Source organism: Cnephaeus nilssonii, assembly GCF_951640355.1.
Source record: "Cnephaeus nilssonii genome assembly, chromosome: X".
In the NCBI taxonomy this organism is placed as follows: domain Eukaryota; kingdom Metazoa; phylum Chordata; class Mammalia; order Chiroptera; family Vespertilionidae; genus Cnephaeus; species Cnephaeus nilssonii.
The window spans coordinates 131,554,187-131,569,895 of record NC_137071.1 but is presented as its reverse complement, the minus strand read 5'-3'; the positions used below and the strand labels follow the sequence as shown (position 1 = coordinate 131,569,895).

At 58.5% G+C, this 15,709-nt stretch overlaps 1 protein-coding gene across 1 annotated transcript in view; it reads right to left on the bottom strand.

Annotated features, from left to right (window-relative positions):
- The window catches only part of BCOR (BCL6 corepressor), an 80,678-nt gene extending 68,006 nt beyond the window's left edge, over positions 1-12,672 (bottom strand). The window contains 1 exon segment of the mRNA XM_079765510.1: positions 12,498-12,672. The gene's annotated coding sequence lies outside the window, so the exon portion shown is untranslated.
- Positions 12,673-15,709: the final 3,037 nt, after the last annotated feature.

Here is a 15,709-nt window from a genome sequence, read left to right as displayed (position 1 = left end):
AATGCACCAGAAGTGATCCTGTGAGCCGTCTGAGGCTAAGTCAGAAAGACACCAAGCAGCTGCCCCCTGGGGGGTTCAGAAAGAAGTCAGCGGCCAATCTGCCAATCCGGGGACACGCAGGGAAACGTCCCGGGTGGCAGCCCCGCCACGCTCCCAGCCAACAGCAGCAGCAACTGGGAGCAAAACAAAGCGGTTTGGGAAGTGGGGAGGTAATTGGCTGGTAAATAACCGACAAATCCGGGGCGATTTGTTGCGCCGAAGCCGATCTCCGGCGTGTTCTTTCCACAGAAGAGGAAACTGAGGCGCAGAGGGGCTGAGTGACTTGCCCTTCTCCTGGGGCCCCTGGTATTTTCTCACTTCCTAGAGGAGAACATTCTTTTCAGACTCGACTGGTTTCCAAACGTGGCTGTGCGTCAGAGTCAGCTGCGGTGCGCGTTAAAGATAGAGGCGGCCAGGCCCTGCCCAGGCCTACTGAGTCAGACTCCGCAGGCGGGCGGCCAGGGCGCTCTACACCGACACCCCAAGTCACACACAGCCCGTGAGTGAGCCAGCCAGGTGATTACAGACAATTAAATGGGACCAGCAAGCCCTTCTTCAAAACACACCGGGGTTAGGAAGTCGCTCCTGCTAGGCGCTCATGTGATTACATCGAGACTTGCTGGACCCTGATGTCTCCTGCAGCCCCACACAGCCAAGTGACAAGCTAATAAGAGCGCTGACTGGTGGAGCCAATCAGTAAGCACATTGTGGGCAACACTGTGGGCAAGACGTGTCAACACCTTAGGGGCCCTGCGGTCCCCGCCCTCTACGAACTTGCAGGGGCGCCCAGGAGAGAGCACTCATCTCAGAGGACAATAAGGTGAAACAAGTGCGCCTGCAGCGGGGTGTCACTGCGCGCAAGAAGGTCAGTCCTGCTGGGAGCCTCGGAGCTGAGGCTGCCTCCCAGGGCAGAGCCAGCAGGAGGTCGCAGGTGGATAGTGGGGAAGCATCGGGTTGCCTGGAAACCAGAGTAGGACCAGGTGTGTGTGTGTGTGTGTGGGGGGGGGGGGGCAGGGAAAGGGGGACCTTGAGGCTTGATCCAAATTTTTATCTTCTCAGTTTCTAACACCTGTTGTCAGGAAGGATCAAGGACCCAATTTCAGATTTTCTTGAAAATGAACAGAAAGCCAGAGGCTTTCATTTGCCAGGACACCAGCTAGCATTTCCCCCGGGATGATTCTGTAGGAGACACTTGGGAGAATTTTCAAGGAAGGAAAAGACTTTGTTTCTGCCCTTACAGAGTTTGCAATCTAACAGGGTCCGCGGAGTGCCTAAAAGTGAGAGAAGCAAATTCCAAGTGCTGACAAGAAGCGCTCTCATGCTCAGCGGTGGGAACACACATTGGCACGACCATTCGGGCGCTATTATTCAAACTGAACACAGGCCCCACCTATGGCCCCAACAATTCAACTGGTGGGTGTACACACACCCGGCAAGAATGTGTCCATCCCTTCACCACAAGTGTTCACAGCAGCGAGATTAGTAATCGCCCTAAAGCCAAACCTCCCAGATGCCCATCAACAGGACCACAGTAGAGAAGGAAAATGTGTTGTAGTCACAGTTGGATACCACACGGCAGAGAATGAATGAGCCACACGGCACTGCAGAGCCCATTTCTATAAAGTATGAAATCAGCCCTAGCCGGTGTGACTCAGTGGATAGAGCATCGGCCTGCAGACTGAAAGGTCCCAGGTTCGATTCCGGCCAAGGGCATGTACCTTGGTTGCGGGCACATCCCCGGTAGGGGGTGTGCAGGAGGCAGCTGATCGATGTTTCTCTCTCATCGATGTTTCTGACTCTCTGTCCCTCTCCCTTCCTCTCTGTAAACAATCAATAAAATATATTAAAATAATAATAATGAAGTACGAAATCAGGCAATGCTCATCAATGCTGTTAGAAGTGAGGACAGCAGTTACCTTTAGGGCCACAGTACCAGGAAGGGAGGGTGAATTGATTTCCGGGGCGCTGGTGATGTTTTGTTTTCTGATCTCAGTGCCAGCCATATGAGTGGGTTCACCAAGCCCTACACTTATGACATGCGCACTGTTCTGTGCAGCTATTTTGACTCAATAAAAAGTAAATCACCATCATCGTCATTATCCTCTAATGGGGAACGAAGGCTGAAAGCGCAGCAGGTCCTCCGGGGGACAGTCGCGAAGAGATTTCCATCGAGTGGCAAAGAGCACGGAGGGAGGGTCAGGCATGGATAAGTTCAAGAGGGACCCGGGAAATCAGAGGCCAAGCCGGTCCAGGGGGCGACTGCATGCGGCGGTCCCCCTGCCAGGTCTAGGCCAGGATGAGGTGCAGAAGATGGGTCACCTCGAACACCTTTGGAGACAGGAGCCAGAATCCCCCCAAATCAGAGATGGCCTGGATCCCCACGAGGCTCCACCATTAGACGTTTGTCCCCGCGCCTCATTCTCTGCTCACAAGACACTATGGATCCCGCCCACAGTACTCAGGGATGGCATGCGAAAGGCAGGGCAGGGCTAGAGGACAAGGAGCTGCGAGGAGGGGCTGGAATCTTCCATCGATGCCCTTACACAGCGCATGAAGGAATGACCTACTGGTAGATGGCCGGTGGGACCGGCTATAGATCTAGTTGGCAGTAGAGTGAGACTTAGTGATGGCACCTCCTGGGTCCTGCTCCACATCCATTCACTGACAGACCTGCCCCGGGCCAGCAAGCTCACTCGCTGGGCCTGGGGTCTCCAGTGGTCTTTCCCACGTGCACCATCCTGCACCGGAAGTGCAGGCAGGAGGCAGGGCGCCCATCATGGTCTCGCTCAGCACTGCGATGGCCTGTGGTCCATCTTCCCAGGTTTCCTGAGGTTGGTGGCCATGACCCAGAAGCCTATGGCCCCATAATAAACCACCTCAGGGACGCTAATGTGTAATTAGTGCGTGGGTTTATTTAAATTTAATTTAAAACAGAAGACTCCAGCAAAGGCAGTCCTGGCATGTGATATATGTATTTGGTGTATAGAAACGTCTTAGCTAGAGATACATCGTGTTGGTTTGCACCATCTGTTTCCGATTGCATTACTGTTCCCGAACCTTCACCTCGCCCCGTATCTACCCCCTTTACCATAGGACTCTGCGACACGTCCGCTAGAGGGGGAGCCCCATCCCGCTCCCACTGCGCTCAGGCCACAGATGTCCTTGGCCAATGGCATGTAAGCAGAAGTCACGGCGTGAGCGTTCCGGCTCTAGGACTTAAGGGTTCGGTTCCACTCTACCCATGAGAAGGACGTGTCCCAGGTCGCCCACTCACCCATGGAGGATGAGGGACGCATGGAGCAGCATGGACCCACCCACACATGGAGTCAAGCCCAATTGAGCCCAGGTGACGCACAGACACGTATGTGAGAAATAAATGCTTATTGACAGAAAAAGGCGTATTGATGTAAGCTACTCAGTTTAGGGGTGGTTTGGTACACAGCATTATTGTGGCCAAGCACTGACTGAGACATCCCCTAAACACTTTAGTCCATCAACCCAAGACTTACAACGTATAATCCACCACCTAAAAGAATATTCCATCTCTGTCCCCTCACCTGAGGGTATTTTTCCATTGATTTTTAGAGAGAATGGAAGGGAGGGGGGCAGAAACAAACAATGATGAGACACATTGATTAGTTGCCTCCCACACGAGCCCCAAGCAGGCTGGGGATCGAGCCTAGGTACATGCCCGTGACTGGAATTGAACCAGGGACCCTTCAGTCCACAGGCCAACCCTCTATCCATTGAACCAAGCTGGCTAGGGCTTCCCTTATCCTTTGGGATTCTTTTTCTTTTTTTAAAAAAAATTGATTTCAGAGAGAGAAAGGGAGCGGTAAAGTGATAGAAACATCCATGATGAGAGAGAATCATGGACCGGCTGCCTCCTGCACGCCCCTCACTGGGGATCGAGCCCATAAGCCGGGCATGTGCCCTTGACTGGAATCAAACCTGGGACCCTTCAGTCCGCAGGCTAACACTCTATCCACTGAGCCAAGCCGGCTAGGGCATCCTTCGTAATTCTTCATAGCATTTATCACAAGCTGAAATAACATATATGTATATTTTTTCACTCATGTATTTATTCTCATCCTCTCTCCAGTAAAATGGAGTTTTATGATGGCCAACACACTGTCGTGTTCCTAGCCGTAAACGAACGTCCCAAGCCTTGGGAGATGCGCACAGTGGGTGTTCAATACCTCTGTGTGGAGTGGATGGATATGGTCCCTTTTGTCTTAAGTTAAAATGCCTCTTCTCTAAAGTATGTTCCTGCGCGCAGCTCAACGCCATGGCGATGAGCAAAGCCGGGGAAGAAGCAAACATCTGATGGAGAGAAGGCTCAGACAGGAGACCTGCGTGTGTTGCCCCGAGGAGGATGAGTTATTCTTCCTCGAGGAGCCGTCCCCGGTGGTTAGGGCCTCAGAAACCGCAGCTGGCCTCCAGCACTGTGACAAGTCAGCAGGTGGCTTGGCCGGTGCTGTCCCTGTAACCACACACAGCTCCATCTCGGTGCCCGATCGGCTGTCCTCAACCTTCGGAGGCTCCTCCGGGGTCAGGTCACGGAGGGGAACTTCAAAGGGACTTAGGTGGCTTCCAAAAGCTGTCAGGACGGTTGACTTTCTGGCACCGGGCCAGCATCACGCGTTAATTAAATTATGTGGCAGAAACACCACAATGTCAAGGTCAGATACTCCAGCCGTCAAAGCCCCTGGCTCTGAAAACACCCGCCATCCGACCATTCCTATGTGAGGGACATCCCAGCCAGCTTTGTCTGGAGGCTCCATAGACCCGCTCCGGCTTGTCACACAGCGGAGACGCCCGGGATTGCACCCACTTGCCCGCGTGACCCTCGACTCGGGCCTGAGCCTGGCTTTTGTGAGCCTGGCTCTGTCTTTAAAATAAATACAGTCCGGCCGGCGTGGCTCAGTGGTTGAGCGTCGACTTATGAACCAGGAGGTCACGGTTCGATTCTCGGTCAAGGGCACACGCCCAGGTTGCAGGTTCCATCCCCAGTTGGGGGTGTGCAGGAGGCAGCCGATCGATGATTCTCTCTCATCACTGATGTTTCTATCTCTCTTTCCCTCTCCCTTCCTCTCTAAAATCAATAAAAATATATTTAAAAAAAAAATAAAGTAGCCCTAGCTGGTTTGGCTCAGTGGATAGAGCGTCAGCCTGTGGACCAAAGGGTCCCGGGTTCGATTCCGGTCAAGGGCACGTACCTCGGTTACAGGCTCCTCCCCGGCGTGGGTCCTGGTCGGGGCTCATGCAGGAGGCAACCCATCGATGTGTCTCTCTCACATCGATATTTCTGTCTTCCCTCTCTCTTCCACTCTCCCTAAAAATCAATGGGGAAATATCCTCAGGCAAGGATTAACAAAAAAATAAAAATAAAGTAAATGCTACTAGTTCTTTTTTTCCAACACGGTTCTATCAGCAGGGCAGCAAACTAGCCAGGCTGCAAATGAGAAGGAAAAACCCACTTTCTGTCCAAATGTCTTTTTAATAAGCATGGCTGGAGACTCTCCGTGAGGATGGCAACTGTCCCTAGGGTGTCCCCATCACTTAGATGCCACTGGGCCTCCGCGCAGAGCAGAGCTGAGCTGGGGGCGGGGAGGGCTTAGGAAGCCACCTTCCTGTTTCCTTGGGCCTCTCGGGGAGGCGTGAACTCAGGGCCAAATGAGAAACACGCGCAGCCACATAAGCAGAGGTGATTCCAAATGTGTTTAAGTCTCCCCGGTGCCTACGAAGCGCCTTCCATATGCCGGGCATGATTTGAAGTGCTTCATGTCCATCAATGAATTTAACTGCCCCAACACTCGGGAAGCTGTTGTATTATTACCCCATTTTACAGACGGGCAAAGCGAGGCTCCTGAAGCCACTTCCCGAGGCCCCACCAGCAACCACAGCGCAGTCTCTGCTATTGAACCCACAGCTCCGGCAAATGCCCACTGTGAGCAAGGCACACCGGGAGGGGCTGGGGCTGGGCGGGGGAGGGTGACCATCCAAGGGAACCACGAGGGCCAAGTACTCCTAAGTCACAGTTTAAGATAAAGGTGAATGATGCCGAAACCGGTTTGGCTCAGTGGATAGAGCGTCGGCCTGCGGACTGAAAGGTCCCAGGTTCGATTCCGGTCAAGGGCATGTACCTTGGTTGCGGGCACATCCCCAGTAGGGAGTGTGCAGGAGGCAGCTGGTCGATGTTTCTCTCTCATCGATGTTTCTAGCTTTCTATCCCTCTCCCTTCCTCTCTGTAAAAAATCAATAAAATATATTTTAAAAAAAAAAAAAGATAAAGGTGAATGAATCCCGATCTCTGACGGGGTTTTGAGTGCTTGCCAAGGGGAGGTGTGCTGAATAAACACAGCACTTTTGAAAGTCGGCCTTCATATATGGGCGCTCACTGTACCATTTGATTTTTCTATGGATTTGGGATTTTTCAAAATAAAATAAAATAAAAATCTTTTTTTTTTAAATCCTCACCCCAGGATATGTTTATTGATTTTAGAGAGGAAGGGAGGAGAGGGAGGGAGGGAGAAACATCGATTGGTTGCCTCCATAGGCACCCTGACCGGAGATCGAACCCACAATCTTTTTGGTGCATGGGACGATGCTCCAACCACTGAGCCACCCAGCCAGGGCTCAAATAGAAGTCTTCTGAAGAGTGAGCCCTAAGGGAGGAGGAATAGCGAGGGCAGACCGTCAATTCTCTAAGGAGGGGCCTGGGATCTCCCCCAGCCCGCCCCCCAATAGCCCAAAGTCAAGGGGGCTGGATGGGATGTTTGTTCAACGATTGAGCCATAAAGGGCCACGCGGCCTGGTGGTCTCCTCCTTATATGTGCGGGGACCTCTCAGGCCCTGGATGTTGCCCTTACGCGTCGGCAATGCTTCCAAGCCTTGGCACACGCACAGGTGATAGTATCTCTATGGCACACCATGGCAAACAGCGACCCAGTGTTCAGAATGCCCAGCGCGGTTGCTCAAGGCCTGAAGCCATCAGCCAGGGGACCTGAGCCACCCCCAGGCCCACCAGGCCACCCTGAGGAGCTGGCCAACTGGCAAGCCACTCGCTCCTTTTTTACTTTTTAACATATTTGTATGATTTCAGGGAGGAAGAAAGAGGGAGAGAGAGAAACATCCACGATGAGAATCATGGATCGGCTGCCTCCTGCACGCACCTCCCCTCTGGGGATCAAGCCCGCAACCTGGGCACGTGCCCTTGATCGAAATAGAAACCGGGACCCTTCAGTCCACAGGCCGACGCTCTAGCCACTGAGCCACACCAGCCAGGGCGAGCCGCTCTTAGGAAGCGTTGGGTTAAGGGACTGCAGAGGCCAATCCGGCTCTGGAACTAGCAACTGGAATGGAGAGAGGACGGGCTAAGGGGCGGCTGGGCTCCCTGGGGCCCGGCTGGGTGCGAGGGTGTGCCCAGGTCCGGGGGGCCACTCGGCCTGAGTGGTGGGCCGGCTCGGGCGCCCTGCCAGCCCGGGCTGGCCCTCGGCCAGGAAGTCTGACTGAAGGCGGGCCAGCCCTGTTGGCCCACAGACTGTAAGCTGAACTGCGCGGCACTCCTCGGCCTCTTTGTTTTCACTTCCCCACGGCTCTCCGAGTGCTGAGGAATGTGCTTTGAAGGTTCCAGCGGGTTTCGCCTCTGCTCAGGGAAACCAAGAGCAGAGGCTGGGCCCGGGCCAGATGGCTGCAGGGAGGGCACCTGTGATCACACCGCGAGCGCCCCAAGGGGCAGGTGGAATCTGGGGGGCACAGAGCGGGGAGCACCAGGCTGAGTGCTCTTCGCTGCGGGGAGACTGCGTCTCCGTGCCGAGCCCGGGAGGACGGGTTTGTTTTGCCGAGGGAGGCCGTGCTCCCTCGCCAGCTGCCCCAGGGAGCCCGCGTTCGTGAGGAGCTTCGGGGAGAAGCTGCGATGAGCGCCCGGCCAGACCAGCGCCTCCTCCGTTCGCGTTAGACTCGGTTCCCCGACGGCCTTGGGAGCAGTCGGGCCTCCAAGGAGGCGGCGCGGAGGGCCCTGGCCCACATGGCCTCGTGCACCTCCAGCCCAGGCCGCCCCCCTGCACACCCGGCCGGTGTGGCCCAGTGGCTGAGCGTCGACCTATGAACCAGGAAGTCAGGGCACAGGCCCGGGTTGTGGGCTCCATCCCCAGCGTGGGGCGTGCAGGAGGCAGCCGCTCAATGATTCTCTCTCCTCACTGATGCTTCTCTCTCCCTTCTTCCCTGAAATCAATAAAAAAAAATATATTTTTTAAAAATGCAAAATCCCCCCCTGCAAGTGGTGGGCGCCCTCCCCTCTCCAGCCCCTTGCCCACATCCTCATGCCCTTTGTCACCAGGTCCAGAAGGACCAAAGCTCCCCTCCTCAGTCCTCAGAGGGCGCAGAGCTCTGCACACAGCAAGTGCTTAATAAATGACTACACGCCAGGCCTCTTCAGGGACCTGAGCAGCCTGGATCTTTCTCTAACCAAGCCTGCTTGCCTCCTCTGATTCCGTACTCTTGCCACCACGTGTCACCTTGAGCGAAGTGTTCTCACCCTCTGCACCCATTTCCTTAGCTGCGCGAAGTGGGGGCTCAGCGAGAGCCCCGACAGCCAGCCTACCAGACCTCCGCCCCCTCCTGTTGGCCGGCTGTCACCTTCTACTCAGGGCAGAGCAGGCCCAGGTCTTGTGGGGTCCCCGACCTTTAGCGGAGCCAAGTCCCCCTGCTTCTCCACCATCTGTTTAGCTTCACAACACATACCTGGGCCTTGGGCGCCCGCCGCATCTGCTCCCTTCTGTCCTCACAGCCATTCATACGGCTCCGGCCCCGCGCGTGACGGGGCCATGGCCCAGGAGCAATAACTCCAATGCCTCGAAGGCTCCCGAGTCATTTTTCTGCGCCAGCATTGTCTGCTCGGAGCTCCGGGGGCCTCCCTCCCGCCTGGTGGAGGCACAGGCCCTGTTCGGTTAAGTATGGGCCCTGGATTGCCCCCTAATTTCCCTCTCTCCCCGATTTCAGCCCCGGAGTTAACCGCACTCCCGGCTCTGCCGAGGGGAAGCAGAAAGTGGCATCGAGGGCCCTGCCTCTGCCTCAGAAGAGCCACTTTCTCTGCCCAGGTAATGACCGCCTTTCCTCCCAGCGGCCTCCCAGCCTCCGCATACTTAGTGCGCGTCGCCCTGGACAGAGTTTAATTAGGCACCAACGCACCCAGGGGCAAGCAGCGAGGACCCCTCTCGGGCTGAGCCAATGGGCCCAGCCCCATGCCGGAGCCCGCAGCCCGCAGCCCGCCTCCCCGGCTGGTAAGTGATGGGCTGCCAGCAGGTAGGGGAGGTTGTCCATGCTCAGCTAATGATCGCCTTAGGCGCCAAGTGATGGGAAATCCAGGCGGGCTGGCGAGCTACAGGGCGCAGCCAGGGACAATTGTATGGACCAGTTTAACGCGGCTGGGGGAGGCCTGGCAGAAGGAATGCCGTGTGTGTGTGTGTGTGTGTGTGTGTGTGTGTGTGTGTGTGTGTGTGTGTACACACTTCCTGGTCTCTTTTCTCCCCCCCCCCCCTGCCGCCTCTCCCTCATTCTTGCTCTCGCTTCGCTTTCAGGTTTCTCTTCTGTTTCTAGCCCACGCAAGTTGAAATTAGAAAGGTCTTTGCATTCATTTATTTGTTTGTAATAAAGACAGGATTTTTGAAGCGGCATATTTGCAGCAATTGAGTGTTCAACTAAACACCAAGCCAACTAAATGTGTTAGGGGGAAATGAAAAGTCAGTTTACAAGAAACATATAATTAGCACGTTCCCCGACTTTCCCTAAGCCTTTGTCTGGCTGGGGACAAGACAGGGGCACCATAATCAACGTTAATAAAATGAAAGACGGCGTCGAGGCGAAAGGGGAAGGAAAAAGTTTGGAGTGCGAAACGAGCCTCAAGTTCGAATAAATACGTCAGGAAAGGAACCTTTTGTTGCCTTATTTCTCGTCAACAGCCATTTTCTCCTTCCAACTACAAAGGCTTCAGAAGGCTCGTTTGTCCTGTACCTGTTAACCAGGCCCGAAGCTGAGCCGGGCGGGGGAGGGGCGGGGGAGGGGCGGCCAGCCGCGGCAGGAGCTGCCGGGGAGTTTCCGGAGGCTGCTTTAGCCGGGCTAATGGAAATTACTATCGCACAGCACCGGAGTCCTCACGTGGCCTGCCTTCCAATCAACTGTTCCCCCTCCTCGCCCCTCGGAGAAAGTGAAATAAGACATTAGACTTTCAATAATCTCATACGGTGATGATCAATCAAAACCCAGAGGAGAAGGCCAATTTATAGAAATTGTATCTGCTTCACTGGGCGGCTGGAACCGGAGCTGAAAAGAACACGGTGCTCACCTTTGATGTGTGAAGTTGCCTAAAAAGCACACCACAAACGCCCCAAAAGATGGCCTGCACACCCGGGGCTTTTCTGGGGGAGAGTTGCTCCCCAGAGGCCTGTGTCCGGCAGGGCACTGTGGGGACCCGCGTGCCCAAAGGCGCGCACACACATGTTTAGGCCACATCAAAACTATTTATTTTTATTATCCTTCGGCTATTTTAAGTTGGCCTTTCCATCTTTCTTGTTTGTTTTATCACCAATTAAGTTTATTTACTGAATTAACTTTTAATGGATCCTCTACTTTGTTCTGCAGAGTTGGCTTCTAGCACTTGGGCCTTTTGTGAGCAGCTCTCACACCCCCCCCCCCCCATCCCATTCCCGGAGCTGGAGGGCTCGGCCTCGGTTAACTCCTTGCCTGCTGGTGTCTTTCCTCTGCAGCCACTAATCACCTCCTTTTGATCATTGCCAAGTTCTCAGGCTGAAGGAAGGAGAAAGGACCTCTTGACCATTCTGGCTGGCTTTCCACATGAGCCTGAAAATGTCGACAAATTTGAAACATCTGCCGGGTTGCTCTGGTCTGATTGCTAAAATATGCCGACCTCCAGCCCCCTCCCCCCGCCCCTTTTAATCTGTTTCATATTCACAAATTAAGCATTTAGTCTGGGTAATAAATCAGAGCGGTTTACGAGGCTCACACGACACAAACAAGCGAGCAGGGCGCAGCACAGCCCGTGGAAGCGGAGTGCGCGGCGCTGCCAGGAGTCTGAGGCTCCACGCGCCCGATCGCCGCGGCCGCCCCGACAAGCCGCCCGCACCCTCTCTCTGGCCGGTCCCCGTGCCGGCGGAGCGGAGGGGTGCAGGGGAGCAGCCCGGCCAGGACACCCCCCCCCCCCCCCCGCAACCTTCGGCGCGAACCCGCCGCGGCGCCCGGCCCGCCCCAGCTCTAGGCAACTCGGCGCCCCCGCCCCGCCGGGGAGGGGCTGCTGGCAGAGACGGCCTCGCCCGGCACACACCCAGCGACGGGCCCATTAAGCCTCTCCCAGCCGAGAAGGCTGGGTCCCCCTCCCCCACCGCTGCCAGCCGGCTGGGCTCGGCCTGAAAGATCTCAGGCCCGGGCCGGCCAGAGAAGCAATGATTCCCCTCCACGTCCACGTGTGACCTCCGCTAAGCCAGGCACCAGCACGCGCGCTCCCCCCCACCCCCCATCTCTCCGCGCCGCCTCCTCCCAGGTTTCGGTCCCGACAGCCACAAAGCTACTTTCAGATTCAAAAAGGGGGGGGGGCGGGGGAAGGGCTCTCCTTCAGAGTGGATCGAGGCTTCAGAGAGGCATGGGAAGGGGAGTAAAGGCACAAACAGGGCCGACCCCCTCCCCCCCACCCCGCTGCAACCCACCCCGGCTTCAGCGACCACCCAACTCAGGGGCTTCAGCCCGAGCGTCTCCCGCCCCCCCCCCCCCCCGCCTGAGAAGCGGGCCTGGACCAGGGGTGCGGGGCCAGTCCCAGCCTCGGACCCTGGGGGACCCGAAGGGAAGAGTGGCTCCAGGTCGCCCGTTCTGGGTGTCCGCCGCCCTGCCATGCTCAAGTTCCCTACCGACTGGCATTCCCGCTGCCACGGCGGGACTAGGTGGCAGAGGCGGAGGGCGGGAAATCGGGGAGACAGAACGTGCAGCCCACCCGGGACCCGGGGGGGGGGGGGGAGACACAGGAGCAATCCCCCCATCTCGCAACACGGAGCATATATCGCCCTGCCTCTCCTCCCAGCACACATTCCGACTGCGAAAGCCATTACCGCCGGCGCGCGAGAGACTTTTTAAATATTTACAGCCCGCTCTCCGCACGGTAGCCTGATCCATCTTGTGGGCGCGGAGGCGGGGAGCGGGGCTCCGCTCCCGGGGAGGTGAGGAGCCGGGGAGGGGGGCGCCGGCGGCCTCCCCCCGCCGCCCGGGTCCTCCGGGAGCTCCCCACCTCGTCCCCTCCAGGTGGGGCGAGGGCGGGGGGCTGCGCGCAGTTCACCCGGGCCCTGCCGGGGCCTGAGCATTGGGGGGGGTGGGGGGGCGCTAAGCGTCCGGGAGGAGGGAGGGCCGGGAGGCTGATTTAAAGGTTCTCACCGGGAAGCGAGCGAGGCACAGACCTGAGAGCCGCCGCGCGGTGAAATCCGAGGAGCTCTCTTGGCGAGGAGGGGCTGTCAGGGGCCATTTATCTCTCGCCAGAGTGGAGGCTCGGCTCCCACACCGCCCGCGAGTAACAATGGCAGCGATCAGCCGCTCTGCACGCGCTCCAGTGCATGAATGGATTGCGGAAGATGCCGGCGCTCCTCGCCGCTCCGCCGGCTCCCGGAGCGCCCCCTCCCTGCCCGCCGCCCCCGCCCCCGCCCCCCCCCCCCCCCCCGCCGCCCGAGCGCGCGCCTGGTGCCTTCGGCGTTCGCCCGTCCGGTCCCACCGCGGCGGTCCCTCTCACCCCGAACCCTGCTTCTGGGACCAGGGCCTTGGCACCTGGCCACCGGGGGTCCTTAGGGGCTCAAAGTTGACACAAGCCTTCGCGACGAGGGCACCCCCGCCGGCCCCCTCCCTCCTTTGCTTCCCTCGTGGCAAGTTTACTCTCAAGGAGTTGGACGGGTTTTCGCCTCCAAGGCTGGCCTCGTGCAGGCCCGAAGGGTGTGCTCCCCTGCCCGGCGGCCTGGGGTGTCAGAGGGCCCCTGGCTGGGCCCCGGCCCCAGCGCCCTAGACCAGCGCTCCCTGCTCATCCACCCAGACTCGCCGCTTTGGGCGCAGCACACGTCTGGCCAACTTTCAGGTCAGCGGCGGAACTGCGCACTCCAACGCATCTCGGTGGTTTACAGCCCGCGGAGCTGAGTTCAGAGACCGCCACGGACGGTGCGGGGTCGGCCGCATACGTGTTTCCCCTCAACTGTGCCACACAGGTCTCCGCACCCCCCCTCCGGCTGCTGCCTGGGGCTGGGGGCGGCAGGGGATGCTCTGAGCCCTCCTGGGCTTGCTTTGGGGGGGCTCAACCAGAACCTGGGGAAGGTTCAGCCCTGGAGATCGCCGAGCTCCTGATGCGTCAGCCTGGGGGGGGGGGGCTCAGGAGGTGGCACTGGCGGCAAGCCTAAGGCCGCGCCAGATCGCCGGGCGAAGAGGCCCGGCGGAGTGCGGGTGGAGGGAAGGTGGCCACACGTGCGCAGAGCGCGGCAGCCCAAAAGCGGAGACGCACTCGGAGAGACGAGCAGGACCCGCCGACCGGGAGGTTGGGGAGGGCAGGCTCGGGGAAGCTGGCAGCGAGACAAAGCGGGAGGAGAACGCCAGGCAGGCTCCGCCACAGACCCGGAAACCCGGGCAGCAGCAGACGCCGGGCCGACGCGGAGGCGTGTGCTGCCAGGCCCTGCCGGGCACACCCGGGCGTGCGCGCCCAGGGACCCCTCCGCCTCCCCGTGGGGCCTACTGCCCCAGCTGGTCTCTGTTGGGCCTGGGCCGGCTTGGCATGGAAGACCAGCAGATGGCGGGGTCCCCTGGGTAATCTTAACTGATAGGGACCCGTCTGGTCTCAGCCCCTCCTGGAACCTCGGACAAAGATAGTGGGGTTACAGGAGCGAGGCCTGGGGACAGCTCAGGTCTCCGGCCTGGAGGCCCTGGATTACTGCGTATCTGACTTGGGGGTTCTGGAGAGCCGCCACCCCGCACCGAATTGCCATTTGGGCTTCACAACCGCAAGCCCCTGACGGCGCGGCCCACGCCCTGACTTTTTACAACCATCGGCGATCCAGACTGGACTTCCCGCAACGAGGAACAATGTCATGTGGGAAGAGGCCTCTAGCCTCGGGGTCTCCGCCGCTCTCCCCTACCGCCCGCACAATCAAAGGTCCCAGCAGCAGCCGCCCCCACCCCCGCCAGCAGCGCCCCCCACTCTCTGCCCACCCCCCCCCCCCAGCACCGCAGTCCCTGGCAGCCGCGGTGCAGCGCGCCTCTCAAATGAAGCCTAGCGCGTTCCCTAGGCCGTTGCCTTTGCGCACACTCGCTGCACCCACCCCCATCACTCCTCTCTCTCTCTCTCTCTCTCTCTCTCTCTCTCTCTCTCTCTCTCTCCTCGCCCTTCCTGTTTCCCTGCTGGGCGTCCTCAAAACCTGACTGCCTAGGCTCAGCGCAGAGTCCCGGCAGAGTGGGGGCCTAGGGAGATCAGGCGGAGGTGGCCGAGGGAGAGGAAAGGTCCCGGAATGAAGGAGGGAGCAGCCCCCGGCGGAGAGAGGCCGCCGGAGGCAGTCTGCGGGGAGGGGCGTGCAGCGGGAAAGCCTGCGCGGGGCCTGAGAGTTTACAAAAGCCTTTTCCCTGAACATCATCTCATTTGCACCAGCCTGGCCACCGGGCTGGGAGGGAGGTAGCGCAGACAGTCACACCCCCACCGGCAGCGGAGAGAAATGGGTCCCGGGGAGGTTGCCAGACGTCTGCACAGAGTGGGCAGAGCTGAGTGCTGGAGGAGGCCCGAGGCCTTGGCTTTCTCGTCCCCAAGTTCACTTTCCTGTTCAGTAACTGTGTGTGTGTGTGTGTGTGTGTGTGTGTGTGTGTGTGTGTGGAGGGGAAGGGGATGGCCAGGCAGGAATGAACAGTCCAGTTAGGGAAGTCCAGGAAGGAAGGACAGACAGCCCCACGCCTCTTCCTTTCCCCAGATCTCACACGACAGCCCCGGCCCGGCTCTCTCCGGAGCAGCCGCGAGCACAGCCCGGTGCCTGGCTGAGCCTTAGGCAGTGGCCGCTCCGGAGGTCTCAGCCCGCCCCACCCCCACCCTCCTGCTGGTCTTGCTCAGCTCTCTCCTCGCGGCCTACCTTCCCGCCCCCAGCCTCGGTTGCAGGCTGCCTAGCTAGCGTCCAACTGTGGTTTCCGGGCAATAAAACAACTATTAAAGTCTCAGGCACGGCTGGTGATTTGCATCACATCCTCTCGTGCAGGGATTCAATATTTAATACCCGATATTGAATAGGATGGGAAAAGTCAATAGCTGAGGACCCGCGGGGAGGTGGCACAGTGCGAGCCGCTTCAGGGGCACAACCAGCTCCTCGGACGCCACAAGGACGGCCGGTTCAGCCGAGCTGAGCCCAGCGCCGGGGGAAGTGGGGCGCAGTGGATGCCTCTCAGCTTCCGGATCTGCTGAACTGCGCATTCTCCTCAGCCCAGCTAGAGGGAGGCCAAAGGAATGCTGTGTCCCAGGCTTTACTAGTGGGGGGAGGGGGGAGGGTTTGTTTCCCAGCAAGCCACCAGGTGGATGGGGCCGCTTTTTTGCTGCTGTTTGCACTTTGGTTTTGGTTTGGGTCTGAGCCCGGCAGGTGAGCTCTGAGCTCGTCCCACCATGATGGCT